Here is a 14,073-nt window from a genome sequence, read left to right on the forward strand (position 1 = left end):
TCCATGGACACTGCCTTCGTGGAAGCCGTATTTCTCTCTCCTGGATTTCCCCTTTGGCGCCCCCTTCCATGGACACTGCCTTCGTGGAAGCCGTATTTCTCTCTCCTGGATTTCCCCTTTGGTGCCCCCTTCCATGAACACTCCCTTCATGGAAGCTCTATTTATCTCTTCTCTCTCCTGGATTTCCCCTTTGGTGCCCCCTTCCATGAACACTCCCTTCATGGAAGCTGTATTTCTCTCTCCTGGATTTCCCCTTTGGAGTCCCCTTCCACACTCTCTCGTGGAAGCCTGTCTTCCCCTCCTAAACTCCATCTCTCTCTGTTCCCTTCCACTCAGGGTGGAAGCTGCTTTCCTCTGCTGGATTCCATCTTTCTGGATTCTCTCACTCAGTGTGAGAGTTAGCTATTTCCCTCTCCTCCTCTGGTTTTTCTCTCTCTCTCTAAATAAATCACTTTCCACAAACACTTTTGAGTCCAGCATTTACTGCGCACTGTGCTGCGGTCCCCTCTCTCATTCTTGAGAGGGCAGGAGACCAAGAACCTGGAGAAACGTCCTCTCAGGGGAGCTAAGGGCACCCTGAACCCCAATATTACATTTTGGCGAAGGAGCCAGGAGAGGGGTACACCAGAAGAGGGGTACAGCCAGGAAAGAGGTACAGCTGGAAAAGAAGACTTGAAAATTGTGAGTAACACCGGCCCCGTTCTGTCCTGTCTCATTGAGAACACCTGAAGCTGCGCAGCCAGGGAGGGCTGCGTGGAACCTGAGCGCCAGGCCCAGCCAGAATTCAAAGCGCAGTTTTTTTTTTTTTTTTTTTTTTTTACCTTCGAGCTCTCTCTCTGCTTTCTGTCTCCGTGTCTATCCTTCGGATCTTATCTCTGGGACCAAGAGCTGAGGGAGCCTGTGGGGTGGAGCGGGCGAGCACTGCCCCCGGCTTCACTCCTTGTCTGTCAGGAACAGCCCAGCCCCGCCCCACGGAAGGAACCGAGTGCGCAGCTGTGGGCGGGATTAAGCAGCGGGGAGGGGCGAGGTACAGCCGGAGCCTGTGAGGGACCCGGGAGCTCGGCAGCCTGGCGCGTGACTCCGGCAGGCCTCTCCAGCACTCCCCAGTCCCGGGCAGCAGGGTAAAAAGGCTCCCCGGGGTCCCTGTGTGGGCAGTAGGTCGGGAAGTGGCCCAGGCGTGCCAGCGGTTCTGAGCAGGTCAACATGGCGACCTAACGCCGCGGGCTGCGGGAAGTCACGGCGGCCCGGCAGTGGCTGCGAACCGGGCTTTTTAACTGACACGCAAGCGGCTTTTTTCCTCTGCCTGTGCCTCTGAGGGAAGGTGGGCGGCTGAAGCGGCTGCTGCTGTCGGCCCCGCCCGGCTTTTAGGCAGGCCACGTCGCCTCGGGGTGCAGCCTTCTCATTCAGAATACGGCTCCGGAAAGCTTTCTGCCTTCCCTGGGTGTACGCGGCCGGTTTGCACAGTTGCTTAAGGTGAAAGGCCTGCAAGATTGTGGGTTCAAATCCCCTGTGGAGTCAGTGTTGGATTGGTCAGACATTTTGGGGGAAATTCAGAAGCCGGAGGCTATGGGACTTTGTGTTTGGTGTATAATCTGTTTTGCGTGGGATTGGCTCTGTTTCTGGCAGAAGTTTTCCACCTAGATCGTAGTTAAATCGCTTCCAGCCCCAAATAGTAAATGGCGGGTCTCACAACCTTAAGAGCATTTTCCTACCAGGGCAGATGGGTTAGGGGAGAGGAGGCCTGGGTCCTGAGGGCATTGTTCCAGCCTCAGCCACGTGGCCTGGCTTCTTTGAACTGTGTGCTCTAATGGTCCCTCCCTAGAAGTTTACCCTTCTGGGGCGGTTTTGTAAATTGGACTTTTGCTGGGAGATATTGGTACCCAGCTCCTGAAACCCGCTGGCCTCGTCGGGGCTCGTTGGTACGTGACTACTCGACCCAATAGATCCTCTCATTCCATGCCTCTGTGGTAGTCACCGGAGGTCCTGCAGGCAGTGAGAGTGGTCCCATGATGCTGGTAGGTCGTGATTCAAATCCAGTACATAGGATGCCCTCTGATAAGAGGGATCACGCATTTGGGCACATGAAATTTTGGAGTACTGACTGAAAGACGTTTCATTTGAGTACCCATTTTACCTGGGGATGCCTCAGGTTGAAGTGGCTGTAATTTTTTTAACTGGTGATGTGTGCATCCCTTGTGGTCGATTTCAGATGGGTGCTTCTATTCCCAAACTCAAGTCTCCATTAAAATGTATACTGGAAAATTGGGACCAATTTGACACAGTATTTAAGGAAAAAGCAGTTCATTTTTCTCTGCCAAATAGCGTGGCCAAATTTACCTCTGCCAAATGGGAAACCTAACCCCTAAAAGGGAAGGAAAGAAAACCCAGCAGCTTTCCTTGAGCAATTGTGGGAGACTTTAAGAAAGTACACCCCCCTGTCACCAGACTCCATTAAGAATCAGTTAATACTAAAGGATGAGTCTATTAGTCAGCAGCAGATATCAGGCAGAAGCTCCAGGAGCTGGCCTTGGGACCAGAACAGTCTAGAATCATTACTGAGCCAGGCAACCTCGGTGTTTCTTAATAGAGACCAGGAAGAACAGACTGAAAGAATTATGAGAGATCAGCCTTAGTCTTGGCTTTCAGGCAAGCACACCCTAGGGGCTCAAATTAGGGAAAGACTTGGGTTAGCCACCAGTCTGGCAGAACTTGTTACCAGTGCAGTCTGAAGGGACATTTGATAAGAAATTGTCCCCAGAGGAATGAACCACCATTTGGTCCATGCCCCCTGTACTAAGGGAATCACTGGAAAGCACACTGTCCCGGGGGATGAAGGTTCTCAGGGCCCAAGGTGTCTGACCAGATGACCCAGTGGCAGGACTGAGGGTGCCTGAAGCAAGTGCCAGCACCAGTTGTCACCCTCACAGAGCCCTGGGTAAAGCTGACTGTAGAAGTCCCAGAAGTTAATATTCTCCTAGACATTACATGGCCGTCTCAGTATTTCTCTCCTGCCCTGGAGACTTGGTGCTTGTTAAATCTCTCCCCTCAGACTCTCCCTTTCTAGGCCCATCTTGGGAACGACCATTTTTGGTCATTCTGTCCACTCCAATGGCAGTTAAGGTAGTGATAATAGTCTCATGGATTCATCACACTTGGCTGAAGCCTTGGAGACCTCCTGAGGAAAGTCATAGACCCTCCGCTTCGTAGCCTGAAGTTCCAGGAGACAACTCTTTGTATCCCTGCAAGCCCTTAGAAGATTCACATCTGCTTTTCCAACAAGATCCTCAGGGAAGTAACCACTCATGTCTACTTTATATCCTGGCATTAACAGGACTATAACCCTCAATTTTGCTATCTTTTGAACTCTGATTATCCTTTTCATAGTGGGAAGGGAACCTGTCTCTTCCTAGGAAAAATGCTGCTATGTTCTAAACCAGTTAAGTGTCATTTTAAACATAGAACTCAGGAATCAATCAAACAAAGGGCCAAAGACCTTCAAGAACCTGGCTCTGTTCTCTCCCAGGCTCGGTTATAACCATTCTATATTTGTTGGCCTCTGAGCTTTTCATCTTTAACCACCTTGTCACATTTGTTTCTTATAGAACCGCAAGGTAACAGATAATCCTGCCACTGGAACCCCAGATGTCCTTGGCTCATGGGCTCTATTATGGACCTCTAGATCAACCTGCACCCCTGAAAGACTCTACTCTGAAGGAAACCTCAACTGTAGGGCGCCTTCTATGCCCCATTTCAGCAGGAAGTAGTTAAAGAGGATCGACATCCGTAATTCCAACAGAAGTTGGGCTTTCCTCTCAGAGAGGAGGACTGAGGGAATGTGTTCTCTTTCCGGGTCCACAAGGGGGCCTAATTTTAAGGGCAAGAACTTCCTAGTGCCATGCCCCCTCGCATCTCTTTCCATCCAGGAGATTTAAGATTTATGTTTGAATTTCATGGGCGCAGGAAGAAATTAAGAGTCAGTGACTCCAGTGGAAGTTCTAAGGAACTCCTTTCATTGGCCTGGGGTCTTAGAGAAGGTGGGGGTTCCTCCCAGGTTAAAAGTCCCCTTCTTCAACATCCCTTTGGACTCCATCTTTGAGTCCCCTTCCATGAACACTCCCTTTGTGGAAGCCTGTCTTCCCCTCCTAAATTCCATTTCTCTCTATTCCCTTCCACTCCGTGTGGAAGCTGCTTTCCTCTCCTGGATTCCATCTTTCTGGGTTCTTTTACTCAGTGTGAGAGTTAGCTGTTTCTTCCTCTCTCCTCTGTCTGCAGTTTCTCTCCCTCTCTCTAAATAAATCACATTCTACAAACACTTTTGAGTCTGGCATTTACAGTGCATTGCACGGTGGTCCACTCTCTCATTCTTGAGAGGGCAGGAGACCAAGAACCTGGAGAAACGTCCTCTCAGGGGAGCTAAGGGCACCCTGAACCTCAATATTACAACTCCACATGGCAATAGCTCCTGTGCTCAGGATTCCCCTGGACCTCACCCTGTGTACCTCTTCATTTGGCTGTTAATTTTTATTCTTTATGATATCTTTTAAAATAAATCAGTAAATATAAGAAGAGTGTTTCCCTAAGTTGTGAATGCCATTATAGTAATAATCAAATGCAAAGATGAGGTTGTGAGAGCCCCAGGATTGTAGCCAGGTCTGATAGAAGTTTCTTTGCCCAGAGCACCCCATAGTTAAGATTGGTGACTGAATTGGGGGTGGTTCTTACCAGAAAGGTCTGCACTAAGGCTGAGTAGTTAGCATTAGAATTGAATTAAATTGCAGGACAACCATTTGTCCTCAGAAGATTGACAAATAGTTTGGTGTGAAAAACTCACATGTGGGGTGCCAGAAGTGTTCTAGGAGTAGAAATAGATAAGAGGAATATATATACATTAACAAGAACCTTTATTTCTACCTTAGATGAATCACAAAAATTAATTTAACCTTGATCTTACATCTACCATAAAATCTAAAATAATAAGTTTTCTTGAGTCTATATTGGAGAATATTTTCATGATCTGGGGTAGCAAATATATCTTAGAATATGAAAAACTATATCCATAAAAGAGAAATTAAACTTTGTCAAAATTAAAATCATCTGCTTATCAATAGACACTTAACAAATAACAAATTAAGCCATGGATTGGGGGAAACTAATATTTGTGAACCATACATTTGGTAAAGGATCTATTTTTAGACTATATGGAAGATACCTAAATGCAATAAGAAAGCCACAAAAGCCAATAAAATCTTCCCACAAAAGGATAAATGGGAATTCTCACCCCCTGTCAAAAAAATTGCATTATGAAGTGAGTAAACATACTGAGAAGAACAGGAGCAAATTTTCTCATTGTTGAAGAGAAAGCTTACAGATATGATATATACTGAGAGGGGTGAAGACCTTCTAATATCCTGAGTTGTTGGTTTGGAAATTAATATAAGAAAATGTGGTCTACAAATCCCCTGCAGCCATAAAATGGTAAGAGATCCTGTTCTTTGCAGGGACGTGAATGGAGCTGGAGGCCATTGTCTTCAGCAACGTAACTGAGGAAGAGAAAACCAAATACTGCATGTTCCACTTGTAAGTAGAAGCTGAACGATGAGAATACATGGACACTTGTTGGGGAAACAGCACACCCTGGGGCCTGTCAGAGGGTGGCAGGGGAGGAGGGAGAGCATCAGGAAGAATAGCTATGGATGCTGGCCTAATATGTAGGTGATTGGATGATCCTTGCAGCAAACCACCATGGCACATGTTTATTATGTAACAAACCTGCATATCCTGCACATGTGTCCCGGAACTTAAAATAGAAAATTAATATATCAGTGTGAACTCATCTTGTGTGCCCTGAGAGTGCCTTGACAAAATAATATCCATAATTTGCCTTCTAAATAAAATTATTTAATTGCAGAGACTATATCTCTTTAAAGAAATTATTGATTCCAATGCTATTCCACCGAACATATAAGATAAGCCTAAAATATCTTGTTGACAGAAACCAAGAAAATACTCAACTGCATGATAAGAACATGTCAAAGTGACATCGATGCTAGTTTGAAGAGGCCCTCGGTCAAATAAGGGACAAATTCAGCATCAAAAATTATTGATAATTATATTTTATCTTTGAATAAAATAAGAAATCTTAAATTTACATTGGCATAAATGAATGAATAAATAGTATGATAAACTGGGAAAGAAGTACCTAATCAAAATAGAACTAATAGAATAAGAAAATTATCACTAAGTGATACAATTTTCTTCACATAGTATTTCTTAATTACAAAGGAAAAGTATTAACTTTGTAATAAAAAACCTGGGGATATCACTGTACCCAAGTGTTCAGGGGAATCTCATCAATATTTCGATAAATCAACATCATGTGCTTCCTGATATGCACTAGGAATGACACAACATCATTTCAGCAAATATATCAAACACTGTCACAGTTAGGACCTTGTAGTCCTAAAACGTTTCAATTTTAACAAAAGAAACCCTAAAGAATTGTTTCAGGTGAAAGGAAGCTAACAATGTGTAATATCATAAGTCTTGAATGAGTCTGGATCAGATCCTGGACTTGACTGGGTTGAAAGTGAGGGAAAGGACAGTGGTAGAAAATAGCTACAAATTGTGTTACTGTGGCAATGGATGCAATTTGAATATGGCTGTGGATTAAATGATAATATTATATCAAGGTTAAATTTGTTGATTTTGAGAGCTATGTTACAGCTCTGTAACAGAGTACTCTTGTTCTGTTAAACGAAACTGTCTCCAAATTATTCTCAAATGTTTCAGAAAAGACGTGGACACATGCATACAAATACACACATGGGAGAGAGAGGAAGAGACACAGGGACACACACACCACAGACACACATACACACATGCACAAGGCGGGGGAATGATTAAATGATGCAAGATATCAGTAATAGGTGGATCCAGGTAAGTGATACCAGTTTCTTGTACTATTCCTGAAACTTCTTTAACTTCTCAAATAAATCATCATACAGGGTTAAAAAATCAGATAAATGAAACCATTGAAAATGTAAATACGAAACAGTAATTAAAAGGGAAATGAGAAAAACTGATATATAGTCACTTAAGTATTCACTTGAGAGACAGAGCTAACCTAACAAGGTTGCCGAAAGTGGTTTTGGCCTAAACCTCTAGTGTGTCACATGGGGAACTGCCATCTAAAAGGATTAAATAATAACCCACAGTACAAAGCTAAATAGTTGCAGAGCCAAGTTTGTGTTTCAGCTCTTTTTACACCCTGTCCAGTACCTTTCCAAGTTAAATATAAATGCAAATTAAGGCATGTGTACTAATCAATTGTCTCTCAACATGCAAATTAAAAGGCATCTTCTGAAATGTGGAGCAACTTTTGGTTAAAAGAGTCATCTGGAATTTCTTCCTGTCTGGCTTGCCTTTCTCATAGTGCCAGGTCAAAACACAAAATTTAGGGAGGATATCTGGTGAGAGGCTTTTTAAAAAAAAAATCTATTGATCTCCGTTAACTGTACATGTTCTCCTACAAAGAGGTTTCATTCTTTCTAAAATACAGCTCGATATGGTTGTAGTGGAATTATTAATCCTCTGACATTACATGGCAATATTTCACTTTTCTAGACAAACCTGAATATTTTTCTAATACTGGAAAGTAAACAAAGGCTCAAAATATTCATTAAAATAAGAGAGACACAGGGTCCAGAAAATACCATGAGTCATCTGCACATACAGTCACACAGGGCAGTATGTGGACTATCACACAATACAAATAGTCATATTTCCCTCCTTATTTTAATCCTGAATTTTATTTTATTTGGAAAACATTTAAAATGTAGACTTGAAGTACAGACCCTAATACATCTATAATATTCTCCCTACCTTTTGAAGTTCAATGAAAGAAAGATTTAAAACTCGACTGCAAACCATTGACACTTGAATTGTATGAGAATGAAAATACACACACGCAAATAACTCTATACAATCCATTGCATGTTGATATTTTATTCATGCATGACTGTTTATTACAAGAACAAAAAACTCGCTCTCCAAGACCAGAGTATAGGACAAAAACATGAGAATATTCATAGTGCAGTTTCAAAACTATCCCATTGCATTATTTGAATTGAGGCTGTTTATCCATTATTCAAATGAATGCTTCAAACTAATTCAATGATATGTATAGAAATTTAGATTAATAGATAGATATTATTTTTCTACCAAATATCTATATGATATATAAATATACATATCATATATATAAATATATAGAGTTTACATATATATTTCCTATCTTAGACCAAAATAATTAATGTTATTGTGGTATTATCTTCTCACTCATCATCATAAAAATATTGTTGAAATGACCTGTAATTCTATTTGCTTTTTTTTTTGTCTTTTTTAAAAAAATATTTTAACTTATATTTAAGATTCCGGGAATACATGCGCAGGTTTCTTACAAGGCTATATTATGATGCTGAGGTTTAGGGTTCAAATAATCCTATCACCCAGCTAGTGATCATAGTACAAAATACGTACTTTTTCAACCCTTGCCCCTCTCTTTGCCTCCCAGCTAGTAGTGCCCGGTGTCTATTCTTGCTATTTTTATGTCCACGAGTGTCCCATGTTTAGCTCCCACTTATAAATGAGAACATGTGATACTTGATTTTCTGTTCCTGTGTTTATTCCCTTAGAATAATGGCCTGTAGCTGCATCTATGTTGCTGCAAGGACGTGATTGTGTCTTTCTTATGGCTGCATAGTATTTCATAGTATATATGTACTACATTTTCTTCATCTAATCCACCACTGATGAGCACCTAGGTTGATTCCATGTCTTTACTATTGTGAAGTACAGAACCCTAATACATCTATAATATTCTCTCTACCTTTTGAAGTTCAATAAAAGAGTGCATGTGTCTTTTTCTTTTGGATATATACTCAGAAATGGGATTGCTGGGCCAAACTGCAGTTCTGTTTTAGTTCTTTGAGAAATCTTCAAGCTGCTTTCCACGGGGCTGAACTGATTTACATTCCTGTCAACGGTGTAGAAGCATTTCCTTTTCTCTAGAGCCTTAGCAGCATCTGCTGTTATTTGAATTTTTAATAGTAGCCACTCTGACTGGTGTGAGATGGTTATCTTACTGTGGTTTTGAATTGTATTTCTGTGATGATTAGCGGTGTTGAGCATTTTTTCACGTTTGTTGGTTGCTTCTATATGACTCGTTGTTTTAATTCAGCAGATAAAACTAAAACTATTTTTTATTTATACTTACACATTTAAAAAAAAATGTTTCTTACCTTTTTTTTTTTTTTTTTTTTTTTGAGATGGAGTTTTGCTGTTGTTACCCAGACTGGAGTGCAATGGCACGATCTCGGCTCACCGCAACCTCCCACCTTCTGGGTTCAAGCAATTCTCCTGCCTCAGCCTCCCGAGTAGCTGGGATTACAGGCGCGCACCACCATGCCCAGCTAATTTTTTTGTATTTTTAGTAGAGACGGGGTTTCACCTTGTTGACCAGGATGGTCTTGATCTCTTGACCTCATGATCCACCTGCCTTGGCCTCCCAAAGTGCTGGGATTATAGGCGTGAGCCACCGCACCCAGCCATTTCTTACCATTTTAAAACTTTACAGTTATATTACCAATTATCTTTAAACATATAGTTTTAAGTTGTATTTGTTTCTTGGTCAAAAGTGGTTTATATGACCATCTTCATTCTCAAAATCACATTTCTTTGTTCATTTGTTTGGTTGTTTGCTTATTTTTTCAGTGTACCCTCACTAAGTTATTTCTTAGTAGTCATTTGACTACTGAATCATCACAAGTTTTACAACTCTAAATCACACATCTGAAAATATAACTGATAAATGTTGTTAGATTAAAAACAATTGTACTGTTGAAGGCATTTCTTTATTGTTCTTTAACTCAGTTAGTGTGAATGAAAAACACATGTCAAGCTAATCATTTTATTATCGCAGGTAATATGTGCTTGTTTCTCACTTTCTCTCTCATAACATCAATATTATCTCTTATTCCTAAAATTATGAAATTTAGAATATGTTTATTTGGAGTTGTAAAATTAGGCTTGCTATTCTTTGGATTCCTTCATTTTCTAAGATTTAAACCTTTTTTTTTTAAAGAAAGATGTTTTATGTTATCCTACTTTTGCCCTATTCTCAGTTATCTCCTTCAACACCTAGTACATGAACACTGACTCTTTTAAGTTTCCATCCACATTTCTTAACTCTATGCTCATAGATTTCTTCTCTTTTCCCTTTGCAGGGATATCCAACAGAATGCATGACTTTTTCTACAAAAACATATTTATGTCATTCACAACTGAACTGTATGTATTATGATCACTTTGGAAGACATACTCATGATCACTCAAAAATGTCCATGTTTTAATTCCCACTACTTGTGCATATCTTACATTACATAGCAAAGAAAAATTAAGGTTAAAGAAAGTTGATAATCAGTTGACCTCAAAATAGGAAGATAATAAAGCCCTGTTGGCATTTTAATGTTAGCCCATGAGACTCAGATTTCTGATCTCCAAAACTAAGATAATTAATTTGTTCAAGTTTAAGCCATTAATTCTGCAGCAGATTTTTTTTTCACAACAGTCGAAGGAAACAAATGATAACACTTTTTAAGGCAATATGTTTTTAACCTAAGAATATTACTTTTAGCCCAATATTTTTCAAAGGAAATTATGTCAATGCGGAAATGATACAAGTTTGGGAATTTGGAGCATTAGGAAATTGGTTAAAATAATATTGCCAATATGGACAAAATGAAGGAACCACTTCTTTTATAGTAAACTTTTAAAAGAGAAAAAGCATTCATTGGCACAGATTACAACACTAAAATTGGTTAATGTAGGTTGGTCCAAAAGTAGTTTCGGTTTCTGTCATCACTTTTAATAGCAAAAACCTTAATTACTTTTGCATCAATAATTTATCAAATGGTACTTATTAGTAAAACAAAATGCAATAAGTATAACTCAGAATGCTAGTGAACAAAACCCATAAATCATATCTTCATACCTGAATACATTTATATTTCTGTAATAGGAAGTACATTTTGCAAAAATCTTTCACATGTACACTTGGTAAACATTTTTGAAGAAACCAAATATAATATCCATTTATTTTTTATGTAGCTTGATATTTGGAAATCAGATTTTTGATTATGATTATGGAAAAAAATCAATAATTTAGACATTAAGCACGTACTTACTATATTGTCTACTTTTCATATCTATCATTGTGTCAATTATTGTTGATTATTATTTACTTTCTAAATTTCACTATTTGTAACAGGCTTCTGGTTTACATATTGTTATGGTTGATTTTGGTTATAAAGCATTATATTCAACTTTAATAGACTTAAGACAATGCTCTCTCTCTAGAGCAGTTAGCTTCTCTTTTCTCTAGATCAAGGGACCTAATTCAAATAATCTAGGCTTTTAAGATGTGAAAACTTAGAGATAAACTTAAATAAATACATTCAATGAGGAAATGAAATTATAATGGTATAAAGACAATGTGGACATCAATGGGAGACTGTGCAGATATTCAAACTACTATTATGACTTCAGACACGACGTCTTATAAGTAATAACAGTTTTATTGTCAATGATTCTTTCTAAATATTTTACTAGATGTAGGACTGGTACTTGAGCCATAGAAGGTAAAATGAAAAGAAAATCCAGGACAAAGTTCACCTAACCATACTGCAATGACCCTCCATTTCTTGCAGTCATACCATTTTACATGCCCTTTCACGGGGGAATGCATCTATAGATCATTGCCTGAAGTGACAGTAATAAATTGAGTAGTATTGCTGTCAGTGTGAAATTGACTGACTTTAATGTAATAAATGAACATCTTAGAAACTTTAACCAATTCACCATTGATAGAGATGAAGATAAAGATGTGGAATTAAAGCAAGTCTCCTTATACACAAGTACTCAATGGTATGTAGCAGAAAAAAGTCTACTTGGAGATAAATAATGCATAAAACTTTAGCCTCAGTACAAAATCCAAAAAGATAATGAGTCAAGTAAAAATGAAATCCATTTTTGAAAATTACTCTACATAGGTTGATAGATTAGCTCATGAGGAACTTCTGTTTCTTTTAGCAGTTTTCAAGAAATATGGTTTCCCTCCCAGACACATGGACTCATGCCTGTAATCCCAGCACTTTGGGAGACCAAGGTGGATGGATCACCTGAGGTCAGGAGTTAGAGAACAATCTGGCCAACATGGTGAAACCCTGTGTCTACTAAAAATACAGAAATTAGCTGAGTGTGGTGGTGTGCGCTTGTAATCCCAGCTACTGTGGAGGCTGACGCAGGAGAATCTCGTGAACCCAGGAGGCAAAGGTTTCAAAGAGTTGAGATTGTACCACTGCACTCCAGCCTGGGCGACAGAGTGAGTCTCCATCTCAAAAAAAGAAAAAAAGAAAAGAAAAGAAGTTGACTGGGTAAACAATGAAATGAAGTCAGAAATAAAGAAGTTCTTCGAAACAAATGAGAACGAAGACACAACATGCCAGAACCTCTGGGACACATTTAAAGCAGTCTCTAGAGGAAAGTATATAGCAATAAGTGCCCATATGAGGAGAATGGAGAGATCCAAAATTGACACCCTATCGTCAAAATTGAAAGAGCTAGAGGAGCAAGATCAAAAAAACTCAAAACCCAGCAGAAGACAAGAAATAACTAAGATCAGAGCTGAACTGAAGGAGATTGAGACACGAAAAACCCTTCAAAAAACCAATAAATCCAAGAGCTGGTTTTTTGAAAAGATCAACAAAATAGACCACTAGCCAGATTGATTAAAAATAAAAGAGAGAACAACCAAATAGATGCAATAAAAATGATAAAGGGGAAATCACCACAGATTCCACAGAAATTCAAACCATCATCAGAGAATATTACAAACAACTCTATGCACATAAACTAGTAAACCTGGAAGAAATGGATAAATTCCTGGACTCCTGCATCCTCCCAAGCCTAAACCAGGAGGAAGTTGAAACTATGAATAGACCAATAACAAGGTCAGAAGTCGAGGCAGCAATTAAGAGCCTACCACACAAAAAAAGTCCAGGTCCAGACGGGTTCACAGCCGAATTCTACCAGACACACAAAGAGGAGCTGGTACCATTCCTTCTAAAACTATTTCAAATAATGCAAAAAGAGGGAATACTTCCCAAATCATTTTATGAGACCAACATCATTCTGATACCAAAACCCGGCAGAGACCCAATAAGAAAAGAAAACTTCAGGCCAATATCCATGATGAACATAGATGCAAAAATCTTCAATAGAATATTGGCAAGCCGAATGCAACAGCAAATCAAAAAACTTATTCACCATGATCAAGTAGGATTCATCCCGGGGATGCAAGGCTGGTTCAACACACGCAAGTCTATCAACGTAATTCACCACATAAACAGAACCAAAAACAAAAACCACATGACTATCTCAATTGACGCAGAGAAGGCATTTGACAAAATTCAACAGCCCTTTATGCTAAAAATCCTCAATAAACTCGGTATCGATGGAACGTATCTCAAAGTAATAAAGCTATTTATGACAAACCAACAGCCAATATCATACTGAATGGGCAAAAACTGGAAGCATTCCCTTTTAAATTTGGCACTAGACAAGGATGCCCTCTTTCACCACTCCTATTCAATATAGTTCTGGAAGTTCTAGCCAGAGCAATCAGGCAAGAAAAAGAAATAAAGGGTATTCAAATAGGAAAGGTGGAAGCCAAATTGTCTCTATTTGCAGATGACATGATAGTATACCTAGAAGACCCCATCGCCTCAGCCCAAAAACTCCTGAAACTGATAAGCAACTTCAGCAAAGTCTCAGGATATAAAATCAATGTGCAAAAATCACAAGCATTCGTCTACACCAATAACAGACTTAAAGAAAGCCAAATCAAGAATGAACTGCCATTCACAATTGCTACAAAAAGAATAAAATACCTTGGAATACAACTCACTAGGAACGTAAGGGACCTCTTCAAGGAGAACTACAAACCACTGCTCAACG

The 14,073-nt window shown here is 39.7% G+C and overlaps 1 protein-coding gene across 15 annotated transcripts in view; it reads left to right on the forward strand.

Annotated features, from left to right (window-relative positions):
• The first annotated feature begins 1,007 nt into the window (after window positions 1-1,007).
• LOC108588543 (serine/threonine-protein kinase Nek4-like) overlaps window positions 1,008-14,073 on the forward strand; it is a 272,894-nt gene continuing 259,828 nt past the window's right edge. For 8 of the 15 annotated variants that reach the window (XM_078350160.1, XM_078350158.1, XM_078350156.1 and 5 more), the window contains exons 1-2: window positions 1,008-1,121; window positions 5,499-5,577. The gene's annotated coding sequence lies outside the window, so the exon portion shown is untranslated. Of the gene's footprint in view, window positions 1,122-1,150; window positions 1,530-5,498; window positions 5,578-10,283; window positions 10,348-14,073 lie in introns of those variants that run through there. The other 7 variants (XM_078350157.1, XM_078350159.1, XM_078350163.1 and 4 more) reach the window with 6 other exon arrangements.

This window comes from Callithrix jacchus, chromosome 15, assembly GCF_049354715.1.
Source record: "Callithrix jacchus isolate 240 chromosome 15, calJac240_pri, whole genome shotgun sequence".
Classification (NCBI taxonomy): domain Eukaryota; kingdom Metazoa; phylum Chordata; class Mammalia; order Primates; family Cebidae; genus Callithrix; species Callithrix jacchus.